The sequence below is a fragment of the Pseudorca crassidens genome, chromosome 13 (assembly GCF_039906515.1).
Source record: "Pseudorca crassidens isolate mPseCra1 chromosome 13, mPseCra1.hap1, whole genome shotgun sequence".
NCBI classification, from domain to species: Eukaryota; Metazoa; Chordata; class Mammalia; order Artiodactyla; family Delphinidae; genus Pseudorca; species Pseudorca crassidens.
This window is the reverse complement of record NC_090308.1, coordinates 69,422,507-69,448,864: the sequence shown is the minus strand read 5'-3', so window position 1 is coordinate 69,448,864 and position 26,358 is coordinate 69,422,507. Positions and strand designations below refer to the sequence as shown.

At 41.0% G+C, this 26,358-nt stretch overlaps 1 long non-coding RNA gene across 1 annotated transcript in view; it reads right to left on the bottom strand.

The window, feature by feature from the left end:
* LOC137205052 (uncharacterized) overlaps positions 1–6,377 on the bottom strand; it is a 66,075-nt gene extending 59,698 nt beyond the window's left edge. Inside the window, exon 1 of the long non-coding RNA XR_010933978.1 lies at positions 6,240–6,377. This is a non-coding gene — a long non-coding RNA (uncharacterized lncRNA). The remainder of the gene's footprint in view (positions 1–6,239) is intronic.
* Between the last annotated feature and the right edge of the window lie 19,981 nt (positions 6,378–26,358).

Sequence of the window (26,358 nt, the reverse complement as noted above, 5' to 3'; positions counted from 1 at the left end):
CTGCACAAGTCTTGACAGCGTGGTCTTGTGTAGGAGACAGACCTCATCAATCACTCCTGCCTGAGCTCCTGTTTGTCTTTCAGACCTTTTGGTTGTCCAAGCCACCTTCTTTGTTCTTAGTGGCTTCCAGTAGTTGAATATGCCAAGACCCATGGGTGTCCCAAAACAGAAGATTACATTCAATACCTAGATGCAGGCTGATTGGAAGCTGGACCCTCAGGCAGCAACTGGGAAAGTATGTAGTTAAGGTCCTTCCAGGGAGAAACTGGGAGATGGGTGTTTTAACCTGCTCTTTCTGCGCTGGGCCCACAGGAGATTGTTCTTGTGCCCATTAAGAACTGCTTATTTGTTTGCTAGAAACTTGTAGGACTTGTGAATGCAAGCTCCACTGACTATGAGAGCCAGGTGATCTGGGGGCCCATCTCTCAGATAGCAGCTACAAAAAGCAGGGTGCCAGATGTTTGTAAAACTCCTTCCAAAGAGATACTGGCAACTTGGAGCCAGCTAGAGGGATAAGGAAAAGGAGGTGCTTGCCGGTTTCCCCAGCCTCTAGAGAGGACTGCAGGCCGCACCTAGATGTGTACAGATGAGATGCCTAACCCTCTGGCAGCAGTTTTCAGAGTATGAAGATGGACCCCTTTCAGGTTAAGACTGAGAAATGGGTGGTTTTTGCTTGATCCCTTTTTGCTAGTTTCTAGATTTCTCTCAGAAGTAATTGCTCCCTGTGTACCCATGTACTTAGTGTGTCCATGGGAGGAGGGGAGTTTGAAGCCTCCTATGTTGCCATCTTGGTGAACCCCCTCTGGAAGTATGGGAATTGTTCCATTGGGCCTGACTATGATATGTCCATTTATGCATTACCCATTATTGCCTGTGGTTTGGGTTCCTAACCATTGTAGGAAAAGGCAAGGTGTGTATAAACAAATAGACTGGGCCCATCTCTTCTACCCCTAGTCACAGTTTAACTTGCTCTTTTGGAGATGACTAAATCTTCCAGGCAAGTTGGGAGAATGTCACTTGCTCTGGCAGGCCAATGGGGAAGGCAGTGTGCTAAGAGCACCTATTAGCACCTCCATATCTCTCTCCCCTTTTCCTCTCCTTCTCTGCTCAGGAGACTAGGTGATAGGCCACATCAAAGAGCCCCTCCAGCCCTCCAGCTTCCCGTGGGTTTGTTGGAAGGGGGGCGACAAGAGATCAGAGAGATGGGAACAGGGAGGGAGAGGTATTTACTACCCTGGCTTCCTTCCTGCAGGATGGCCTCCACCAAAGAGAGGTCCCAGCTTCTCTCAAGGCAGCCTTTCCATATGACTCTCTGCCCTGGTAGCCGTACTCCCTCCCTGGCCCCTTCAAGCCTAGGCTATTCCTAGCCCCACACTGAATTCCCCAGTAGTTCCCCCAAACCCTGCTCACACCTTTGTAAACAGTCCCTTAAATAAAACCTTCTTAAGTTACCCTATTCTGTTTCCTTCTGGGGCCCGGACTGATATAGCAGGGATGCACAAGCTCTCCTTTAATTAATTAATTAATACACCTACAAGTAGGGCCAGCTCCAGTTTTCACAAACGATTTTGCTTTTTCAGGTCCTTTGAGGTCCTACCATGAAAGAATAGGGAGCAAACTGGCAAAACAAGTCATAAAACGTTTCAGCCCATGATATGTGCTGTGAAGATGGGGCAAATAACGTGCTGTACAAGCACACATGAGACGGACCCACTCAAGCTAGATCCCTGAGGGTGAGGAAGAATTTAATGGGGCAGGGAAGCTCTCACCTGGATCAGAGAGCCTCCCTGCCTATGTTAAACTATGCCAGGCACTGCCTGCAACTTGAAGCTTGCAGCTTGAAGCTTGGCACCAAAAAACTCATGTCAAGGAGAGTTATAGGACACCCGGCACATCATTCATTTATTTATTGAATGCCTCAATGTGCCAGGCTGTGTTCCAAGTAATGACCTCATTTCCAAGCATGCCTTTTATCCCTATATTCTCCCATCATGAAACGAAAGGCAAGTCACACACCATCATCATCATCACCATCACCATCATCATCATCTCTAATCTGCCATTAGACTTTGGTTTCTCACCTTTAGAACCACGTCTTCAATTTTCCATCACCCAGAACTCTTCCTCCTCTTAAGTTTTACATAAGATACCCCAATATCCTACTCTAGCAAACCCCTAGCTGTCTCATGTTCTCATTCCCACGGTACCTTCCCTTCCACCTCATACAGATATCTAGGACTTTAACCTTCCATTTATTTGCACTCATCTATTTCCTCTTGGATCCCCTTCCTTCCTTACTATTACCCCAAGATTCTAACAGGTCTCCCTACATTTAGGGTCTCCACCACTCAAATCATTTTCCACCCTGACATCAGGGAGATATTGCTAAAATTACTTCTGTTCATGCCACTCCCCCAAATCTCAGCAGGGCACAACAATCCTGAACTACTCACTCTTCTTCAATCTTGGCGTGATCTCTTAAGGTTTGGAAGTTTTGGCTTGTATTGTGTTCTACCCAGAATGTTCTTTCCTCTTTCTGCTTCAGTGAGCCCTTATGGAACCACAGAATTCCAGTCTGTCATCACTTCCTCACCCTGGTAGATGAAGCTGAGAAAGAACTTAGAAGAAACAAAATATTCAGTAGAAATTTCATGTTTCTGCAACAGGGTGATCAGTGAAACCCTTTCTCACAGCTCACTGCATTGTGTTATTTTGCTTTTGTGGGCATAGAGTCTTCTAGGAATAATCATGATAGGTGTAGGATTCTGCCTCTGGTTGACATGGTATGTTCCAGGGACAAAAACAAGTGACCTCTGTTGCCTCTGCTACATCCCTGATCCCACTGCCCTGGTTCATAAGCCCACCATTGCTTCCACATACTAGGGCAGCCCCTCTACCTGAAAATGCTTCATGTATTTGATTGCCTGTTAACTGTCAGCTTTCCCCACTAGAGCAGAGATTTTATCTACCATTTATTTATTTACAACACCTACAACATTCCAGGAATCTAGTAGTTCAATAAATATTATCCGAATGAAGGCAGGAAGAAAGCCTCTTAACAATTCTTTTTTTTTTTTTTTTTTTTTGTGGTACGCGGGCCTCTCACTGTTGTGGGCTCTCCCGCTGCAGAGTGCAGGCTCAGCGGCCATGGCTCACGGGCCCAGCCGCTCCGCGGCATGTGGGATCTTCCCGGACCGGGGCACGAACCCGTGTCCCCTGCATTGGCAGGCGGACTCTCAACCACTGCGCCACCAGGGAAGTCCTCTAACAATTCTTATAATTGCTAAGTCATGTGTGCCTCCAGGTTGGAGAGGCCAGAGACTTTCGGATTACAGCTAAAACTCAAATTTATCCATGTCACTTTGCTTCTCAGAAGTTTCAAATGCTTCTGTGCTTCTCACTGGCTGTGGTGTAAGCGCTACAAAATTCAACTCTTAACGTGGGAGGAGGAAATGTCTCTGATCTGGCCCCTGCTTGCACGCTGATCTCATCTTTCACCATTCCTGGTGCCATATTTTACCCTCCAGAGCCACTTAGGAGTTTGCTGCTTCCCCGACACATCATAATGTGCTTCCCTCTATGCCTCTGCTCACACAGTCCTCTCCACACCTGTCCCCATTCTTCTCATCTCTCTCAGATCTACTTATCCTTTGAGAATTTACTCAGCTCTTATGTCTTCTATCAATTCTCCCTCTCATCCCAGGCCCCATCAGGTTTGGGAACGTGCTCCAGGTCTTGGGACAAGGTCTAGCAGAACTTGAATAACTGGGCAGGTTGTAAGGGCAGAGATTCAGGTATGAGAAATAAGGTAGAAGGCTTAGAAGCCTTCACTGAGAAGGCTCACTGAGAAGAGGTGGAGTCCCAGGTCAAAGAGATCCCAGCCACAGGGCTAGTTTCATCTTTATGGTGAATATTTACTGAGCACTTACATGACATACTCTTTGCAAAATGCTTTACAAATTTAAATTAACTTAATCTTCACAATGATGCTATAAGATGGGGACTACTATTGTTCTTATTTTATAGATGAGGAAGCTAAGCCGTAGAGAAGTTTTTCAATATCTGGTTTCATCACCTCTCCTAGGTCCCCCAGCAAGTAGGTGGCGAAACTGCTGCCTGGCTCCAAAGTCAAGCACTTAGCCAAGGCTGCATAGCTTCCTGCACAATGATTTACAGTCATGAAGCTGGTCGAAGTCTGGACACGACAGCACCTAGACTCCTCAGGTCAGCCAAGAGATGAACTTTATCTCGTAAGACTATGAAAATTTCTTTGCCCTGAGATCCAAACTCATCAAGCAACTTTTAAATTAATGTTAATACCAAAAGGCACTAGGACTAGGGGGAGGCCTGGATCATAGATATAAATATTCATGTAAAAAATTTATATGATTTATCTATTGTAAGTAGATAAAGTGACTTTCTGATTTACGGACAGTCTCTCTTGTACCTAACTCAGCTTAAGATCAACTCTGAGTATAATAAATTCACCCAGATAGACCATATTCTGGATCATAAAACACACCTTAATAATATAAAGGAATAGATATTATATAATGACTGCTCTCAAACCACAATGGAATTAAAGTAGAAATTAATAACAGAAAGGTAGTTGGAAAATCACCAAATACTTGAAGACTAAATGATATACTTCTAAATAATACATAGGCCAAAAAAGAACTCTCAAGAGAAATTTAAAATATTTTGAACTAAATGAAAATGAAAGTACAACTTATCAAAATTTATGGGATGCTGTGAAAGCAGCGCTTAGAGGGAAATTTATAGCACTGAATGTATATATTAGAAAAGAAGAAAGAGTCAAAATAAATTATCTAAGCTTCCACCATAAGAAACCAGAAAAAGAAGAGCAAATTAAATCCAAAGTAAACTTTAAGAAATAAATAATAGGGCTTCCCTGGTGGCGCAGTGGTTGAGAGTCCGCCTGCCGATGCAGGGGACACGGGTTCATGCCCCGGTCTGGGAAGATCCCACATGCCGCGGAGCGGCTGGGCCCGTGAGCCATGGCCGCTGAGCCCGCGCGTCCGGAGCCTGTGCTCTGCAATGGGAGAGGCCACAACAGTGAGAGGCCTGTGTACCGCAAAAAAAAAAAAAAAAAGAAAGAAAGAAATAATAAAAATTTTAGCAGAAATCAATCAAACTGACAATAGGAAATCAACAAAATCAATAAACCAAAAGTTGACTCTCTAGAAGATCAACAAAATCAATAAGGCTCTAGCCCGGCTAACTGAGAAAAAAAAAGAAAGAGAGGTCGCAAGTTACTAATATCAGAAATGAAAGAGGGGACATCACTATAGATCTCATGAACAAGGACAATAAAGAATACCATGAACAACTCTATGCCAACAAATTTGATAACCTAGATGAAAAGGAACAATTCTTTGAAAGACATAATCTGCTAAAACTCACACAACAAGAAATAGATAATATGAATAGGCCTATATCTATTAGATAAATTAAATTAGTAATTAATAATCTTCCAGAAGAGAAAACACTGGGTCCAAATGGGTTCACTGGTGAATTCTACCAAACATTTAAGGAAGAAATTATACCCATTCTCTACAATCTTTCTTTAGAATTGGAGAGAATACATCTTAACTAATTCTATGAGACCAGCATAATCCTAATACCAAAACCAAAGACATTTTAAGAAAATAAAACTATATACCAACATCGCTCATGAAGATAAATGCAAAAATCCTCAACAAAGTTATCAGCAAATCAAATCCAACAATGTATAAAAAGAATTGTACACCACTACCAAATGGGATTTCTCCCAGGAAAGCAAGGCTGTTTCAAAATTAGAAAATGAATTAGTGTAGGGGGGCCTTCAAGATGGCGGAAGAGTAAAACGTGGAGATCACCTTCCTCCCCACAAATACATCAAAAATGCATCTACATGTGGAACAACTCCTACAGAACACCTACTGAACGCTGGCAGAAGACCTCAGACTTCCCAAAAGGCAAGAAAATCACCATGTACCTGGGTAAGGCAAAAGAAAAAAGAAAAAACAGAGACAAAAGAATAGGGATGGGATCTGCACCTTTGGGAGGGAGCCATGAAGGAGGAAACGTTTCCACATACTAGGAAGCCCCTTCACTGGCAGAGATGGAGGGTGGGCAGGGGGGAAGCTTCAGAGCATAGAGGAGAGCACAGCCACAGGGGCGCAGAGGGCAAAGCAGAGAGATTCCTGCACAGAGGATTGGTGCCAATCAGCACTCACCAGCCCGAGAGGCTTGTCTGCTCACTGGCCAGGGCGGGTGGGGGCTGGGAGCTGAGGCTCAGGCTTCGGAGGTCTGATCCCAGGGAGAGGACTGGGGTTGGCTGCGTGAACACAGCCTGAAGTGGGCTAGTGCGCCACAGCTAGCCAGAAGGAAGTCCAGGAAAAAGTCTGGACCTGCCGAAGAGGCAAGAGACCATTGTTTCAGGGTGTGCAAGGAGAGGGGATTCCTTCCCTGTGTGCCCACAGAAGGCAGAGCACTGCCTAAGCGAGTGCCAGAGACGGGCATGAGCCACAGGTAACAGCACGGACCCCAGAGACAGGCGTTAAACACTAACGCTGCTGCCACCAAGAATCCTATGAGAAGCACAGGTCACTATCCACACCCACCCTCTGGGAGCCTATGCAGCCCGCCACAGCCAGGGTCCCGTGATCCAGGGACAACTTCCCTGGGAGAACACATGGCGCACCTCAGGCTGGTGCAACGTCACTCCAGCCAAGAGTGCCCTAAGCAGCCACTGCTTTAACCCCATCCTGTCTGGGCAGGAACAGATGCCTGAGGGTGACCTACATGCAGAGGCGGGGCCAAAACCAAAGCTGAACCCCAGGAGCGGAGCGAACAAAGAAGAGAAAGGGAAATCTCTCCCAGCATCCTCAGGAGCAGTATATTAAATACTGACAGTCAACTTGATGTACCCTGCACCTGTGGAATACCTGAATAGACAACCAATCATCCCAAAATTGAGGCGTGGATTTTGGGAGCAACTGTAGACTTGGGGTTTGTTGTCTTCAACTGATTTGTTTCTGATTTTTATCTTAGTTTAGTTTCTAGCGCTTGTTATAATTGGTGGATTTGTTTACTGGTTTTGTTGCTATCTTTATTATTATTATTTTAATAATATTTTTATATTTATTTATTTTTCTTTCTTTTTTTCTCCCTTTTATTCTGAGCCGTGAGGCTGACAGGGTCTTGGTGCTCCAGCCTGGTGTCAGGCCTGAGCCTCTAAGGTGGGAGAGCCAAGTTCAGGCTGTTGGACCACCAGAGACCTCCCAGCCCCACGAAATAATAACTGGCAAAAGCTCTCCCAGAGATCTCCATCTCAACACTAAGACCCAGCTCCAACCAACAGCCAGCAAGCTCCAGTGCTGGACATCCTATGCCAAACAACTAGCAAGACAGGAACACAACCCCACCCATTAGCAGAGAGGCTGCCTAAAATCATAATAAGGTCACAGACACCCCAAAACACACCATCGGATATGGTCCTGCCCACCAGAAAGAAAAGATCCAGCCTCAACCACCAGAACACAGGCACTAGTCCCCTCCACCAGGAAGCCTACACAACCCACTGAACCAACCTTACCCGCTGGGGATAGACACCAAAAACAAAGGGAACTATGAACATGCAGCCTGCAGAAAGGAGACCACAAACGCATTAAGTTAAGCAAAATGAGAGCAGAGAAACACACAGCCGATGAAGGAGCAAGATAAAAACCCACCAGACCAAACGAAGAGGAAATAGGCAGTCTACCTGAAAAAGAATTCAGAGTAATGATAGTAAAGATGATCCAAAATCTTGGAAATAGAATGGAGATAATACAAGAAACGTTTAACAATGACCTAGAAGAACTAAAGAGCAAACAAACAATGATGAACAACACAATAAATGAAATTAAAAATTCTCTAGAAGAAATCAATAGCAGAATAATGGAGGCAGAAAAAGGATAAGTGACCTGGAAAATAAAATAGTGGAAATAACTACTGCAGAGCAGAATAAAGAAAAAAGAATGAAAAGAATTAAGGACAACCTCAGAGACCTCTGGGACAACATTAAATGGGCCAAAATCCGAATTATAGGGGTCCCAAAAGAAGAAGAGAAAAAGAAAGGGTCTGAGAAAATATTTGAAGACATTGTAGTTGAAAACTTCCATAACGTGTGAAAGGAAATAGTCAATCAAGTCCAGGGAGTGCAGAGAGTCACATACAAGATAAATCCAAGGAGAAACACAGCAAGGCACATATTAATCAAACTATCCAAAATTAAATACAAAGAAAAAATATTAAAAGCAGCAAAGCAAAAGCAACAAATATCATACCAGGGAATCCCCATAAGGGTAACAGCTGATCTTTCAGCAGAAACTTTGCAACCCAGAAGGAAGTGGCAGGACATATTTAAAGTGATGAAAGGGGAAAACCTATAACCAAGATAACTCAACCCAGCAAAGATCTCAGTCAGATTCAATGGAGAAATTAAAACAAGCAAAAGCTAAGAGAATTCAGCACCACCAAATCAGCTTTACAACAAATGCCAAAGGAACTTCTCTAGGCAGGAAACACAAGAAAAGGAAAAGACCAACAATAACAAACACAAAACAATTAAGAAAATGGTAATAGGAACATAAATATTGATAATTACCTTAAATGCAAATGGATTAATGCTCCAACCAAAAGACACAGACTGGCTGAATGGATACAAAAACAACACCTGTATATATGCTGTCTACCTGAGACTCACTTCAGACCTAGGGTCACATACAGACTGCAGGTGAGGGAATAGAAAAAGATATTCCATGCAAATGGAAATTAAAAGAAAGCTGGAGTAGCAATTCTCATATCAGACAAAATAGACTTTACAATAAAGACTATTAAAAGAGACAAAGAAGGACACTACATAATGATCAAGGGAACAATCCAACAATTGTAAATATTTATGCACCCAACATTGGAGTACCTCCATACATAAGGCAAGTGCTAACAGCCATAAAAGGGGAAATCGACAGTAACACAACCATAGTAGGGGACTTTAACACCCCACTTTCACCAATGGACAGATCATCCAAAATGAAAATAAATAAGGAAACAAAAGCTTTATATGACACATTACCCAAGATGGACTTAATTGATATTTATAGGACATTCCAGCCAAAAACAACAGAATACACTTTGTTCTCAAGTGCGCATGGAACATTCTGCAGGATAGATCACATCTTAGGTCACAAATCAAGCCTCGGTAAATTTAAGAAAATTGAAATCATATCGAGTATCTTTTCTGACCACAATGCTATGAGACTAGATATCAATTACAGGGAAAAAAACCTGTAAAACATACAAACAAATGGAGGCTAAACAATATGCTACAAAATAACCAAGAGATCACTGAAGAAATCAAAGAGGAAATCAAAAAATACCTAGAAACAAATGACAATGAAAACACGATGATCCAAAATCTATGGGATGCAGCAAAAGCAGGTATAAGAGGGAAGTTTAAACCAATACAATCCTACCTCAAGAAACAAGAAACATCTCAAATAAACAACCTAACCTTACATCTAAAGCAATTAGAGAAAGAAGAACAAAAAAACCCCAAAGTTAGCAGAAGGAAAGAAATCATAAACATCAGAGTAGAAATAAATGAAAAAGAAATGAAGGAAACAATAACAAACATCAATAAACTAAAAGCTGGTTCTTTGAGAAGATAAATGATATTGATAAAGCATTAACCAGACTCATCACGAAAAAAAGGGAGAAGACTCAAACCAACAGAATTAGAAACGAAAAAGGAGAAGTAACAACTGACACTGCAGAAATTAAAAAGATCATGAGAGAAGGCTACAAGCAACTATATGCCAATAAAATGGACAACCTGGAATAAATGCACAAATTCTTAGGAAAGCACAACCTTCCAAGACTGAACCAGGAAGAAATAGAAAATATGAAGAGACCAATCACAAGCACTGAAATTGAAACTGTGATTAAAAATCTTCCAACAAACAAAAGCCCAGGACCAGATGGCTTCACAGGCGAATTCTATCAAACATTTAGAGAAGAGCTAACACCTATGCTTCTCAAACTCTTCCAAAATATAGCAGAGGGAGGAACACTCCCAAACTCATTCTATGAGGGCACCATCACCCTGGTACCAAAACCAGACAAAGATGTCACAAAAAAAGAAAACTACAGGCCAATACCACTGATGAACATAGATGCAAAAGTCCTCAACAAAATACTAGCAAACAGAATCCAACAGCACATTAAAAGGATCATACACCATGATCAAGTGGGGTTATCACAGGAATGCAAGGGTTTTTCAATATATGCAAATCAATCAATGTGATACACCATATTAACAAATGGAAGGATAAAACCCGTATGATAATCTCAATAGATGTAGAAAAAGCTTTCAAAAAATTCAACACCCATTTATGACAAAAACTCTCCAGAAAGTAAGCATAGAGGGAACCTAACTCAACATAATAAAGGCTACATATGACAAACCCACAGCCACCTTCGTTCTCAATGGAGAAAAACTGAAACCATTTCCTCTAAGATCAGTAACAAGACAAGGTTGCTCACTCTCACCACTATTATTCCACATAGTTTTGGAAGTTTTAGCCTCAGCAATCAGAGAAGGAAAAGAAATAAAATGAATCCAAATCAGAAAAGAAGAAGTAAAACTGTCACTGTTTGCAGATGACATGATACTATACATAGGGAATCCTAAAGATGCTACCAGAAAACTACTGGAGCTAATCAGTGAATTTGGTAAAGTAGCAGGATACAAAATTAATGCACAGAAATCTCTTGCATTCCTATACAATAATGAAGAAAAATCTGAAAGAGTAATTAAGGAAACACTTCCATTTACCATTGCAACAAAAATACCTTGGAATAAACCTACCTAAGGAGACAAAAGACCTGTGTGCAGAAAACTATAAGCCACTGATGAAAGAAAATAAAGAGGATACAAACAGATGGAGAGATATACCATGTTGCTGTATTGGAAGAATCAACATTGTGACAATGACTATACTACCCAAAGCAATCTATAGATTCAATGCAATCCCTATCAATCTACCAACAGCATTTTTGACAGAACTAGAACAAAAAATTTCACAATTTGTATGGAGACACAAATGACTCAGAATGGCCAAAGCAAACTTGAGAAAGAAAAATGGAGCTGGAAGAAACAGGCTCCCTGACTTCAGACTATACTACAAAGCTACAGTAATCAAGACAGTATGGCACTGGCACAAAAACAGAAATATAGATCAATGGAAGAAGACAGAAAGCCCAGAGATAAACTTACACACATGTGGTCACCTTATCTTTGATACAGGAGGCAAGAATATACAATGGAGAAAAGACAGCCTCTTCAATAAGTGGTGCTGGAAAAACTGGACAGCTACATATAAAAGAATGAAATTAGAACACTTCCTAACACCATACACAAAAATAAACTCAAAATGGATTACAGACTTAAATGTAAGGCCAGACACTATAAAACTCTTAGAGGAAAACATAGGCAGAACACTCTATGACATAAATCACAGCAAGTTCCTTTTTGACCCACCTCCTAGAGAATTGGAAAAAAGCCCAAAAATAAATAAATGGGACCTAATGAAACTTAAAAGCATTTGCACAGCAAACGATAAACAAGACGAAAAGACAACCCTCATAATGGGAGAAAATATTTGTAAACGAAGCAACTGACAAAGAATCTCCAAAATATACAAGCAGCTCACGCAGCTCAATACCAAAAAAAACAAACAACCCAATCCAAAAATGGGCAGAAGATCTAAATAGACATTTCTCCAAAGATATATAGATTGCCAACAAACACAGGAAAGGATACTCAACATCACTAATCATTAGAGAAATGCAAATCAAAATTATAATGAAGGGGCTTCCCCGGTGGCGCAGTGGTTGAGAGTCCGCCTGCTGATACAGGGGACACGGGTTCGGGCCCCGGTCTGGGAAGATCCCACTTGCCATGGCGCGGCTAGGCCCATGAGCCATGGCCGCTGAGCCTGTGCATCCGGAGCCTGTGCTCCACAACGGGAGAGGCTACAACAGTGAGAGGCCCACGTAACACACACACACACACAAAAATTACCATGAAGTATCACCTCACACCAGTCAGAATGGCCATCATCAAAAAATGTATAAACAATAAATGCTGAAGAGGGTGTGGAGAAAAGGGAAATCTCTTTCACTGTTGGTGGGAATGTAAATTGATACAGCCACTATGGAGAATAGTATGGAAGTTTCTTAAAAAACTAAAAATAGAACTACCATATGACCCAGCAATCCCACTACTGGGCATATACCCTGAGAAAACCATAATTCAAAAAGATACACGTACCACAATGTTCACTGCAGCACTATTTACAATAGCCAGGACATGGAATCAACCTAAGTGTCCATTGACAGATGAATGGATAAAGAAGATGTGGCACATATATACAATGGAATATTACCCAGCCACAAAACGAAATGAATTTGAACTATTTGTAGTTAGGTGGATGGACCTAGAGTCTGTCATACAGACTGAAGTAAGTCAGAAAGAGAAAAACAAATACCGTATGCTAACACATATATATGGAATCTAAAAAAAAAAAAAAAAATGGTTCTGATGAACCAGGGGCAGGACAGGAATAAAGATGCAGACATAGAGAATGGACTTGAGGACACAGGGAGTAATGGACTTGAGGACACAGGTAAGCTGGGACAAAGTGAGAGAGTAGCATGTACAGATATACACTACCAAATGTAAAACAGATAGCTAGTGGGAAGCAGCTGCATAGCACAGGGAGATCAGCTCGGTGCTTTGTGACCACCTAGAGGGGTGGGACAGGGAGGGTGGGAGGGAGACGTAAGAGGGAGGGGATATGGGGATATATGTATACATATAGCTGATTCACTTTGTTATACAACAGAAACTAACACACCATTGTAAAACAATTATACTCCAATAAAGATGCTAAAATAAAAGGTATACAGATGGCAAGTAAGCATATAAAAAGATGCTCCACATAATATGTCATTATGGAAATGCAAATTAATCCAACAATGAGAAAGCACTACACACCTATTAGAATGGCCCAAATCCAGAACTCTGACAACAGCAAGTGTTGATGAGGATGTAAAGCAACAGGAACTCTCAGTCACAGTTGCCAGGAATGCAAAATGATAAAGCCACTGTGGAAGAGAGCTTGGTGATTTTTTACAAAACTTAACATACTCTCACCATAAGATCCAGCAATCACACACTCCTTGGTATTCACCCAAATGACTTGAAAACATCTGTCCACACAAAAACCTACATCTTTATTTATAGCATCTTTATTCATAATTGCTGAAACTCGGACGCAATCAAAATGTCCTTCATTAGCTGAATGAATAAATAAACTGTGGTACATCCAGACAATGGAATATTATTCAGAGTTAAAAAGAAATGAGCTATCAAGTCATGAAAAGACATGAAGGAAACTTAAACACATATTACTGAGTAAAGAAGCCAATGTGAATAGCCTACATACTGTATGATTCTAACTATATGACATTCTGGAAAAGGCAAAACTACGGAGACAGTAAAAAGATCAGTGGTCACTAGGAGTTGGAAGAGGAAGGGAAGGATGAAAAGGCAGAGTACAGAGTATTTTTAGGGCAGTGAAAATACTCTGTATACTACTATAATGATGGATTCATGTCATTATACATTTGTCCAAATGCACAGAATGTACAACACCAAGAGTGAACCCCAATGTAAACTATGGACCTTGGGTGAGTACAATGAGTCAATGTAGATTCGTTGATTGTAAAAAAAATGTACCACTCTGGTAAGGGAGAGTTATGCATGTGTGGGGACAAGGAGTATATGGGAAATCTCTGTACTTTCTATTCAATTTTGATGTGAACCTAAAACTGCTCTAAAAAACTGTCTATTTAAAAATATCTAGGTTCTGCATCTGGTAAGCTGAGAAATATATAGTACATATCTTAGGATGGGAAATGTAACCTACCTACTTAATACATAGGAGTAAACACAGAGAATTAGGCAAAATGAGGAGACACAGGAATATGTTCCAAAAAACCACAGAACTAAGCAAAGTGGAGACACTTCATAGAATTTTATTTTATTTATTTTTTTACTGAAATATAGTTGATTTTAAATGTTGTGTCAATCTCTGCTGTACAGCAAAATGACTCAGTTATACACATATAGACATTCTTTTTTTTTAATCTTCTTTTCCATTATGGTTTATCAATAGGACCTTGTTGTTTATCCATCCTATATATAATTGTTTACATCTGCTAATCCCAAACTCCCAGTCCTTCCCTCCCCCACCCCCCTCCCCCTTGGCAACCACAAATCTGTTCTGTTCTCTATGTCTGTGAATCTGTTTCTGTTTTGTAGATAGGTTCATTTGTACCATATTTAGATTCCACATATAAGCAATATCATATGGTCTTTCACCTTCTGACTTACTTCACTTAGTATGATCATCTCTAGTTGCATCCATGTTGCTGCAAATGGCATTATTTCATTCTTTTTTATGACTAAGTAGTAATCCACTGTGTATATGTACCACACCTTCTTTATCCATTCATCCATCGATGGATATCTAGGTTGTTTCCATGTTTTGGCTATTGTGAATAGTGCTGCTATGAATCTAGGGGTGCATGTATCTTTTCAATTATAGTTTTGTCCTGGTATATGCCCAGGAGTGGGACTGCTGGATCATGTGGTAATTCTATTTTTAGTTTTCTGAGGAACCTCCACACTGTTTTCCATAGTGGCTGCACCAACTTACATTCCCACCAACAGTGTAGGAGGGTTCCCTTTTCTCCTCACCCTCTCCAGCATTTGTTATTTGTATACTTTTAATGATGGCCATCCTGACCGGTGTGAGGTGGTACCTCATTGTAGTTTTGATTTGCATTTCTCTAATAATTAGTCATGTTGAGCATCTTTTCATGTGCCTACTGGCCATCTGTATGTCTTCTTCGGAGAAATGTGTATTAAGGTCTTCTGCCCATTTTTGATTGGGTTGCTCTTTTGTTGTTGAGTTGTATGAGCTGTTTGTATATTTTGGAGATTAAGCCCTTGTCTGTTGCATATTCGGCAAATGTCTTCTCCCATTCCATAGGTTGTCTTTTTTTATGGTTTCCTTTGCTGTGTAAAAGCCTGCAAGTTTGATTAAGTCCCAGTTGCTTACTTTTGTTTTTATTTCTATTGCCTTGGAAGACTGACCTAAGAAAACATCGGTACAATTTATGTCAGAGAATGTTTTGCCTATGCTCTCTTTTAGGAGTTTTATGGTGTCATGTCTTATGTTTAAGTCTTTAAGCCATTTTGAGTTTATTTTTGTGCATTGTGTGAGGGTGTGTTCTAACTTCATTGATTTACATGCAACTGTCCAACTTTCCCAGCACCACTTGCTGAAGAGACTGTCTTTTTCCCATTTTATATTCTTGGCTTCTTTGTTGAAGATTAATTGACTGTAGGCATGTGGGTTTATTTCTGGGCTCTCTATTCTGTTCCATTGATCTGTATATCTGCTTTTTACCAACACCACACTGTTTTGACTACTGTAGCTTTGTAGTATTGTCTGAAGTCTAGGAGAGTTATGCTTCCTGCTTTGTTTTTTTCCCTCAGGCTTGCTTTGGAAATTCTGGGGTTTTTTATGGTTCCATATAAATTTTTGGATTATTTGTGCTAGTTCTGTCATGGGTATTTTGATAGGGGTCACATTAAATCTGCAGATTGCTTTGGGTAGTATTGCCATTTTAACAATATTAATTCTTCCAATCCAAAAGCATGAGATATCTTTCCAATTCTTTGAATCCTCTTTAATTTCCTTTATTAATGCTTTATAGTTTACAGCATATAAGTCTTTCACCTCTTCGGTCAGGTTTATTCCTAGGTATTTCATTTTTCTGGTGCTATGTTAAAAAGTATTGTTGTTTTACTTTCCCCTTTTGATATTTCATTGTTAGGGTAAAGAAATGCAACTAATTTTTGAATGTTAATCTTGTATCCTGCTACTTTGCTGAATTCACTTATTAGATCTTGTAGTTTTTGTGTGGAGTCCTTAGTGTTTTCTATATGTAGTATCATGTCATCTGCATATAGTGAGAATTTTACCTCTTCCCTTCCAATTTGGATACCTTTTATTTCTTTTCCTTGTCTGATTGCTGTGGCTAGGACTTCCAATACTATGTTGAATAGACATGGTGAGAGTGGGCATCCTTGCTGTGTTCCAGATTTTAGCGGGAATAGAATTTTAGTTCTTTTAAATTTGTTAAGGCTTGATTTATGATCCAGGATATGGTCTCCCTTGGAAAATATTCTTTGTGAACTTAAAAAGAATGTGTGCTCTGCTGTTGGATGGAGTTTTCTATAAACATCAGCTAGATTCAATTGGTTAATGGTGTTTTTCAGCTTCCTAACCTCACTAACATTTTGTCTATTGTTTCTATTACTGAGAGAGAAGTGTTTATCTTTCCAACTATATTTTCATGTATTTTGAAGCTCGTTGTTAGGTATATACACATTAGGAATTTTTTTTAATTAATAAATTTATTTATTTATTTTTGGCTGCACTGGGTCTTCGTTGCTGTGTGCGGGCTTTCTCTAGTTGCGGCAAGCGGGGCCTACTCTTCGTTGCGGTGCAGGGGCATCTCATTGCAGTGGCTTCTCTTGTTGTGACGCATGGGCTCTAGAGTGCGAGGGCTCAGTAGTTGTGGCTTGTGGGCTCTAGAGAGCAGGCTCAGTAGTTGTGGCACACGGGCTTAGTTGCTCCACAGCATGTGGGATCTTCCCGGACCAGGGCTCGAACCCACGTCCCCTCCATTGGCAGGTGGATTCTTTACCACTGCGTCACCAGGGAAGTCCACACATTAGGAATTTTTATGTTTTCTTGGCAAATTAGTCTTTTTTTCTTATGTAATCAATGTGTAATGTTCCTTTTTATCCCTGAATTTTCTTTCCTCTGAAGTATGCTTTGCCATTTATATAATCATTCCAGCCTCATTTTTATTTAGTTTTTCATGGTATATCTTTTCCCAATCTTTAACTTTTAGCCCACCTATATCACTGTATTTGGAGTACTTTGTTTACATACAGCATATAGTTTAGACTTGCTTTTTTTAATCCATTCTAACAATCTTTGTTTATTAATTGGTGTATTGAAAGTATTTACATTTAGTGAAATTAATATGTTTGGATTTGTTTACCATTTTATTATTGTTTTCGCTTTGTTCTCTCATTTTGCATTTCTCTGTTTCCCCTTTCTTGCCTTTTATTGTGGGGCATTATTTGAGCACTTTTTAATGTTACTCTATTCTAATTTATCTATTATGATTTTTAACAGCATCTCTCTGTATAGATTTTTAGTGGTTGCTCTAGGGGTTGCAAAATACATACTTAACTTTTTACAGTCTTTTTAGAATCAATATTTTGTCACTTCCATTGGAATATAGAAACTTTAACATCATAAAGCTCCCCTTATCCTGCCCTTCTTATTGTTAGAGGTATTGTCTTAAATATCACATATACTGAAAACTTCATCAGACCATGTTATACTTTTTGCTTTCAACCATAAAACGTATTTTAAAGAACTCAAGAGGAGAAGAGTCTATTACAACTATCCAAATATTAACCAGTTCTATTCCTCTTTCTCACTCTTGATGTGCCCTGCTTCTTTCAGGTATCATTTCCTTTCCATCTGTAGAATTCCCTTTAGCAATTATTTTAAAGCATCTGAGGATGCCTTTATTTTACTTTCATTCCTGTAAGATATTTTTGTTGTACACAGAACTCTGAGTTGACAATTCTTTTCTTTCAGCACCTGAAAAATGTACTACTTCCTTTTGATATCTACGATTTCTAATGAAAGAATCATTGTCATCAAATCACTGTTTTTTAGGGAGGGATAAATCAGGAGCTTGGGATGAACATACACACACTACTATATATAAGATAGATAACCAACAAAGACCTACCGTATAGCACAGGGAACTCTACTCAGTATTCTGTGATAACCTACAAGAGAAAAGAATCTAAAAGAGAATGAATATATGTATATGTATAACTGAATCATTTTGCTGTACACCTGAAACTAACACAACATTGTAAATCAACTATACTCCAATAAAATTAAAATTTTTAAAAAGTCACTGTTTCTCTCTAGCTGTTTCTAGAATTTTTCTTCGTCTTCGATGTTTCAGAAATTTGTGATGTGTTTAGCCATAAATTCCTCTGATTTTGTCCTGTTTGGAGTTTGCTCCACTTCTTAACTTTGTAGGTATGTGTCTTTCTCAAAATGTGTTAAGTTTTTAAACATTATTTCTTCAAACATTTTTTCAGCACCACATTTTCCTGTCTCCTTCTGGGAGTCTGATGACACAAATACTAGACCTTTTGCTGTTGTTCCATTGGACTCTGAGGTTCTGTTCTTTATTTTATTTCAATCTTTTTTCTCTCTGTTGTTCAGATTGGATAATTTCCATTGATCTGGCATCAGATTCACTATTTCTTTGCCCTGTTCTTCATTCTGTTATTGAGTCCTTTCAGTGGATTTTTAATTTTGGCTATCGTGTTTTTCAGTTTTAATATTTTCATTTGGTTCTTTTCTATGTCTTCTATTTCTATTTTTAACTTTCCATTCTAACTTTGTTTCAAAAAGCACTCATGATTGCTCCTTTGAGTATATTTATAATACCTGCTTTAAAGTCTTTGTCAAATAATTCCAACATTTGTATTATCTCATCATTGGTATCTGTTGATTGTCCTTTCCAAAACAAGTTGAGAATTTCATAGTTCTCCATATACCAAGTAATTTTGGATTGTATCCAGGACATTTCTTTTTTTTTTTTTAACATCTTTATTGGAGTATAATTGCTTTACAATGGTGTGTTAGTTTCTGCTTTATAACAAAGTGAATCAGCTATACATATACATATATCCCCATATGTCTTCCCTCTTGCGTCTCCAAGAGGGAAGAGGTATGGGGATATATGTATATGTATAGCTGATTCACTTTGTTATAAAGCAGAAACTAACACACTGTTGTAAATACTTTATAAGACTCTGGGTCTTGTTTAAATCATATGAGAGAATGTTGATGGTTCTGTTTTAGCAGCATTTGACCTGGTTAAGTTCAAGTCATAAGTTCCAGCTCACTTTCTGTGTGTTGTGGTTACAACATCAATTCAGGTTTCAAAGGCTTTAAGTGCTATTGAGATGTGTCCTGTAAGTATGTCACCCAGTGATTAATCTGGGACAAGGGAAGAGGTCTGTTAGCTCAGTTCTCACAGTCTTTGGAAGGCTAATTAGGAGCAGAGGTTGAACATGTTGGAGACCAGCACAGGTTGGAGACCAGCCCAGAAAGACAAACAATTTTATGGGATCCATTTCCTGATCTCTTTCTTCTCCGCTATCTCCCAGCACTGTCTGGTTCCTTGAGTCTCCTTTTTTCAGTCCATCAGCCAAATGTCACTCACTTCTGTGACTGAGTCACATCTGGGGTCCAAATGACAAGAGGCCAGAGACAGAAAGTGAAGAAAAAAAAAAAAAGAAGGGAGAGGTGGCTTGGTCCCGCCTCTTATAACTGCAGCTCCACTGTCCCCCTGCTCAGAAGTCTGGCTTCTGCAGTTTTCCACAGGGGCTGCTTTGCTCCCACTGCTCCCACCACAAAACTGCCTGGGGCCTGGGGTGAAAGTGAATGGAGAAAAAGGGGAGGGGAAAACAAAGAGTGATTTCCTCAACCTCTGAGTTTTAGGAGTTCTTTTCTGCTCCTCAAGGCAGAACTAGAAGGATTTTCCTGGGTCTCTCTCTATCTATTCCATAATGCTTACTTTTGCATTTTGACTGAATGAGATCAGGCTGGCGATACCTGAGGAAAAAAATATAGTTAACTCCCTGCTAATTTGGTGGTACTCCAAATTCTGATATTCTTTCCCCACCTGACTACTACTGCAGATGGAAGTGAAGGGCAGTAGGGCCATCCTTTGAAGAGACTAACCAGCCACTTGTTGGCAAGTTGACTTAATTCAACCCCTTCAACCCTCAAAGGGGCAGCAATTCATGCTGACCGGTAACCTTCCTTTTATAAGTTCCCTGGGAACACAGACTAATCAGCATCCTGAAGGAGCTATTCCCAGAACATAGTATACCAAAAAGGTGCGTCCAAGTGGTTCAAGAGCTGAAGTGTAACGTATGCTGTGCTGTGCTGTCCAGATCCCCCCTCCGGGACTGAAACGCTCATCCTCCCAGCCGCTAGGTGTGCTGGGAATTGATGGCTCTCAGCCGAGTCCCTCTCTGGTCATTGCCCTGGAAAGGCAAGCCAAAGAAAGCCACTCTCCCCAAGGCCACATGCTACGGATGTGAGTCAGCTCACATCCAGGGAATGGTCATGGAGTAAGTACAAAGCCAGGCAGTCTTAATGCAAGGAAGGACAACTCTGCCTCAGCTCAAGAGTTCCCCATGGAGTTGGCTGAGTTTTTTGTTTAACCCCTTCCTTTGCCCAGTGCTACTTCCTTCACTCCCCAACAAATGTTCATTGGAGGACACCCTCCAGTAAACCTCCTGCACACAAACTGTCTCAGAGTTTGCTTCCTGGGGAACCCACCATACGACATGTACTAGGTCTAAGCATGAAGCTCCCCTCGTGATGAGAATTGGTTCAGAAATGGGCACATGACTCAAATCAGGTTAATATGAAATGAAGGGACTTGTCCTGGGATCTTCTGGGAAATCTTCCTGCCACTAGAGAGAACCATAGGAAAAGATGATCACTCTTTCAAACTAAACCAGAACAAGGACTCTTATACCTCCAATTGCAACTGACAAGTATATTTTGATCCCCAGAACATCCAGCCTTAGAACAAAGTTTATACTGTCATTGGCAGAATAGTGAGATGGGAGGAGCCTGAGTCCCTAATGATATCATTGAGTCACAAAGTCAATGCACCCTGAAGGCCACCCTATTTTTAGATTTCTTATTATATAAGCCATAGATTTTATTATTTAAGGCAGTCTGAAGGCTTATTTTTTGTCTGTTTCTGCTACTTGCTGCCGAAATATCTAACTGATACAGATGTGCATTTTACTGTAAAGGAACTCTCCCTTCCTTTACTGCTTCAGGAGGAGGTTTTCATGTTCATTGAAAAAAGCATGAAAAATCCTTAGCCAAGACAATGCACGAAAAAAATTGAACAGTGACCAAGTGCAAGTGGCTGATGATAAATTTTCTTTTCCTTCCTCCTTTCCTCCCTTCCTTTCTTCCTCTCTTTCTTTCTTTCTTTCTTTCTTTCTTTCTTTCTTTTCCTCCCTCCCTTCCTTTCTATAGGAAACTGAAGATACTTTTTTTTTAAGAATGAAAAAAGGAGACCTAGTTGAACAAATATATTTTGTGCACAAAAAAATAAAACCACAGCAATACGTGCAACTTGGTTGAGAAAATTTACCTTAAATTCTGTTTTTAAGATCAAAGTACAATCTAGGCCATGATCTGAAATTTGGTATATAATTGGAACTTCTGAAAACTCTCTCTGCAATAGGCAGGTGAAGACAGACACCTGGTAATTGCGAAGAGTATTTATACGCCTGTGGAGGAGGAAGAGAGAGATTTTTGCAAAATTACTTCAGAAGGAAAATGCCTATAAAAGAAAAACATGATTCCAAAAGTGATTCAGTTTTCAATCTGAAAGACAAACAATCCATTATGACAACCCAAGAAAAAGTTACTTACCCCCAAACACATAGTATCTTGAGTCAAACTCTGAAGGTTAAAAGAGTGATTTTGGCAGACGAAAGAGGAAAGAGTTTTCAAGAAGCAAAGGGCTTTGCCTTTTCTTAGAGAATGCCACACTTGCCCTGTTTCAAGATTCAAGGATATGGCAGTGGAACACTGTGCTCTGATTTCAAAAGTTATGAGAGTCTCTCATGTCTGATTAATTAATCATGTTCTCTTCTTCCCTATCACTTGCCGTTTCAAAACTGTTTCCTCAAGCATCTGAAAACAAAATCTAACGACTCCATCATTATAGATAACAGACAAAGCATAGGGCTGGACTTGGGAGACAGGTTTTAATCACGGGTCTGCCCACGAGCAAGCTGGTGGTCATCGGTCACATCACTTTTCTCTCTGGGCCTCCATTTCCTCATCTGCAAAATGATCCTTTGGTCTCCATAATTATAGATTCTTGGGGAAATGAGGATCTGTATAAATATTGGAGTGGCATGTGGCAGTGATAACCCACTTTTCCATCCACTCTATTCACCTGACATGTCACAACTCAAAGTCTTAGCCCAATTTACAACCTATGGTATGTCAGTCTGTTGTGGGCAAATACCCAAGACAGAAAAAAACAAATCCTCTTCTTCCAAATCTGCATTCAACATCCACTTTACTTTTGATGCCTTGAGAGTGAGTCCACATCATCACAGCAGAGGAAAAATGAGTCAAACACCCCTGTTTCTTTTCTGCTTCACATTTTAGAAATGATCCCAGAGGTCGCAGTATGTCGAGTATGACTGATTTCGTAGAAACATAGGTTAAGATGGTGATAAGTAGGAACTGAATGAACCTGGAGTCCTTCGGAGGCATATTAATGAGGTTGGGTCTTCAAATGTGTATAAAAATAAACTCAGTTCTCTAAGTGCTTACCCTGAACATCCAGTAAGGTTCTCAGGCTAAAACATCAAGGCAACCCCATGACTCATAAGACCAGGACTAGAAGGACTGACTCAGAAGTACCATCTAACACGGAAACAGTGACAGGAACCCATGGAGCGCTTTGCAGAACATCTGGCCTGGACACTTCCAAGATTCAATACAAAAGAACAGAGGGAAAAGGGGAGGCTGCTCTAGAGTGACGTCTACTAAAGAAACACAGCAGGCAAATGCAAGGCATTAACTTTGACTCTAATGATATTCTGGAAACGATTTAAGAAATTTGATAATTGACTATGTGTTGCATATTATTGAATTAACGGTTTCTTTAGATGTGGAAATATTATGATTATTGGCTAGGAAAGTGAAAATGTCTTTGTTTACGAGAAATCCATTATTTGGAATCATATAGAAGTGAAATGTCATGATACCTGCACACTACCTTTGGATGGCTTACAAAAGGAAAGGAAAGTGTGTGTGTGTGTGTGTGTGTGTGTGTGTGTGTGTGTGAAGATGTTAACAACTGGTGAATCTAGAAGACCAGTATATGGGTGTTAATAATTCTGTTCTTTCAATTTTCCTCAGATTGTTTTTTCTTAAGATTTCTTATTTATTTTATTTATTTTTGGCTGTGTGAGGTCTTAGCTGCAGCACGTGGGATCTTCTCTGAGGCATGTAGGGTCTTTCGTTGCGGCACGCAGGCTTCTCTCTAGTTGTGGTGTGTGGGTTTTCTCTCTTTGGTTGTGAGGTGCAGGCTCCAGGGCACATGGGCTCTGTAGTTTGTGGCACACGGGCTCTAGCTGATTCTTTACCACTGGACCACCAGGGGAGTCCCGGGATTTGATTTTTTTACCTTAAGAAACGTATACAATCCAGCCCAACCTAACATGGCCAGAGAGCATGTGGGCGTTCCAGGGGGTCTCATGGCTGCAGGACCCCAGGATGTTTCCCTTTCCCAGGAGTCACTTTGCTTCCCGGGCTCCTAGTAAAAATCATACTGACACTTGTCACAGCCAAACACATAACTCACAATTGCTAGCAAAAGATTCAGGGGGAAATATTATAATCTCCACTTTACAGAGGAGAAAACGGAAGCACAGCCAAGTCAGCTGCCTCGCGAGGCCTCTCTGCAGGACGCAGGCCGATGTCCTGCCTGCTTCCTCTGGAGTCCCTCTGACCAGTTCTGTGGGCCTGTCTCCCAACTTCTGTCTCCTTCACTGCCAATGGCTCTCACCTCCAACCTTCTTCAAAGGACGTACCTTGGGCTACCAGAACCTCTGCATCCGGATTCCAAACTCCGGAGAGCCCGAAGAACTAGGGAGCTGATGTCTCTCTGGAGTGACTTGCAGCTGCCGCTGCCCTATATCAGTTTCAGGAGACTAGGGATTCCTTCCATTTCAGTTTTAGCCCAGAAAATAAATCCTCCCGTCATTGTCATCACTGTACTTACGCAGCTCGACTGCTTATTCCCCACATCAAACCACTTCCTTCCTAAACACCCTGGTAATCCCACACACAGGCTTGTCGTTTCATCCCATGTTCTCTGGGTGGCCATGGATGAGCCGCGCTCCAAGATAAAGTCCCGTAATTGCAGACTTACACTGTATTCTCTTGACTCTTGCGGCCACCATATGCCTAAACCCAGGACAGGCAAACAGAGGCCTTAAGGTAGCACCTGGTTCTTCACTTATTTAATGCCTATGAATCTCATGTAACATGCGAGGTATGCACTTTGTGAAAGGGTTTGCAAGGTTTACGATTTTTTAAATATCGCGTTTGGAAGGGGCCTTAGAGGACATTCAAGTCTGCTTCTAGTGACAGGAAGCTCACACTTCAGCAAGATAGCTGGGTCTGGATTGTGGCCATCTAAGTTATCATAAAGTTCTTCCTTATGAGGAAAGTGTGTGATCATTAGTGCCTAGACTTTGAGGGATCTATCCTCACTGCTCAGGGATTTCTTGAGCTTCCTTCACAAATCTTGGCTAAATTCAGTACTGGGACTTCCCTGTTGGCACAGTGGTTAAGAATCCTCCTGCCAATGCAGTGGACAGGGGTTCACGCCCTGGTCCGGGAAGATCCCACATGCCACGGAGCAACTAAGCCCGTGCACCACAACTACTGAAGCCCACATGCCACAACTACTGAAGCCCGTATGCCTAGAGCCCATGCTCTGCAACAAGAGAAGCCACCGCAAGGAGAAGCCCACGCACCGCAGCAAAGAGCAGCCCCCGCTTGCCGCAGCTAGAGAAAGCCCACGCGCAGCAACGAAGACCCAATGCAGCCAAAAATAAATAAATTAATTAATTTTAAAAAAATAAACAAATAACTTCCAGGACTAAGACTGAGTGGATAACCATGCACTGTCTAGGTTAAGTTCAGTTATTTTCAGGAGCTGATAACCAAACATGTAATACCTGGTTTAGCATAGACGGCACCAACTAAGCAGAGTGGATGCAGGCAGGGGTACAGGGCCCTAGGGCCCCAGGGGATCCTGCCCCACCTATGTCAGGGGTGAACCTGACAGTAGCTGGACTGTGTGGAGGCTGGGGGACCCCTGGCAGCAGAGGAGCATTCGGGCGGCACTGGCGGGGGGAGCGGATTTGTGGCAACAGTTATTTGCCATCAGGTCCAAAAGCATTTCCACATTTGACAGTCATCGTAGCCATACCACTGTGCACTGTGTGAACAACAGTTCTGGTTTTGTTTTAATGGTAGGAGTAACAGAAAAAAAAATACTTTGAAGCCATAAAAAAAGAGAAGGTGAGAATGAATGAATGAATGCAACGTGGATGTAAAAGACAGTCCTACACACAGACACCTACAGTCTCTCTCTCTCTCTCTCTCTCTCTCTCTCTCTCTCTCTCTCTCACACACACACACACACACACACACACACACAATTAGAAAAACAAGTGAAGCTCCACATCCATGGCAACCAGAATTTGTGGTCAACCTCAGTTCTCCCTCAGCTTTAGAACTTCAGTCCCCTCGAGCTGTGTTTTAAGGCCGCTTAGAGAAAAGGCTGTTTTGGTGCTTTCTGCCACTGAGTTTCCCGGCCGGCCAGCCAGGTGCTGACCTCAGGAAAATGTGAAACATTATTCAGCAAACAAGGAGGACACTGGTCAAAGCAGGGAGGAGAGCACTAAAGATAAACAATAATATTATTCAAGAGAACTCAAAAGGGGAAAAAGCAACCCCGAGCAAGATAAGCAAGGAGGGACACAGAGGCCCAGGAGGACAGAGCTTTCCCTCCCCCGCTATCTAGAAAATGCTTCCCGTCCTCAGGCCCTAAAAATCGTCCCTGGTCAGCAAAGTCCACGATGGCCGACACTGACGCCTTACCCCTTAGTCAGCAGCACCGAGGCAGCAAAAGGAAAAAGAGCCTTGACTTGAAAGACTAATTTAATCGTGTTTCCCAATTAAAATGAATATAAGGAGTTTTACTTTTGTTACTCACCATTTAAAATCCACACAGAAAACAAATTTACAATTACAAGTGGGGGAAAAGCGGGGAGGGATGAACTGGGAGATTGGGATTGACATATACACACTGTAATAGCCTATATGGGAAAAGAATCTAAAAAAGAGTGCATATTTGTATATGTATAACTGATTCACTTTACTGTACACCTGAAACGAACACAACATTGTAAATCAACTA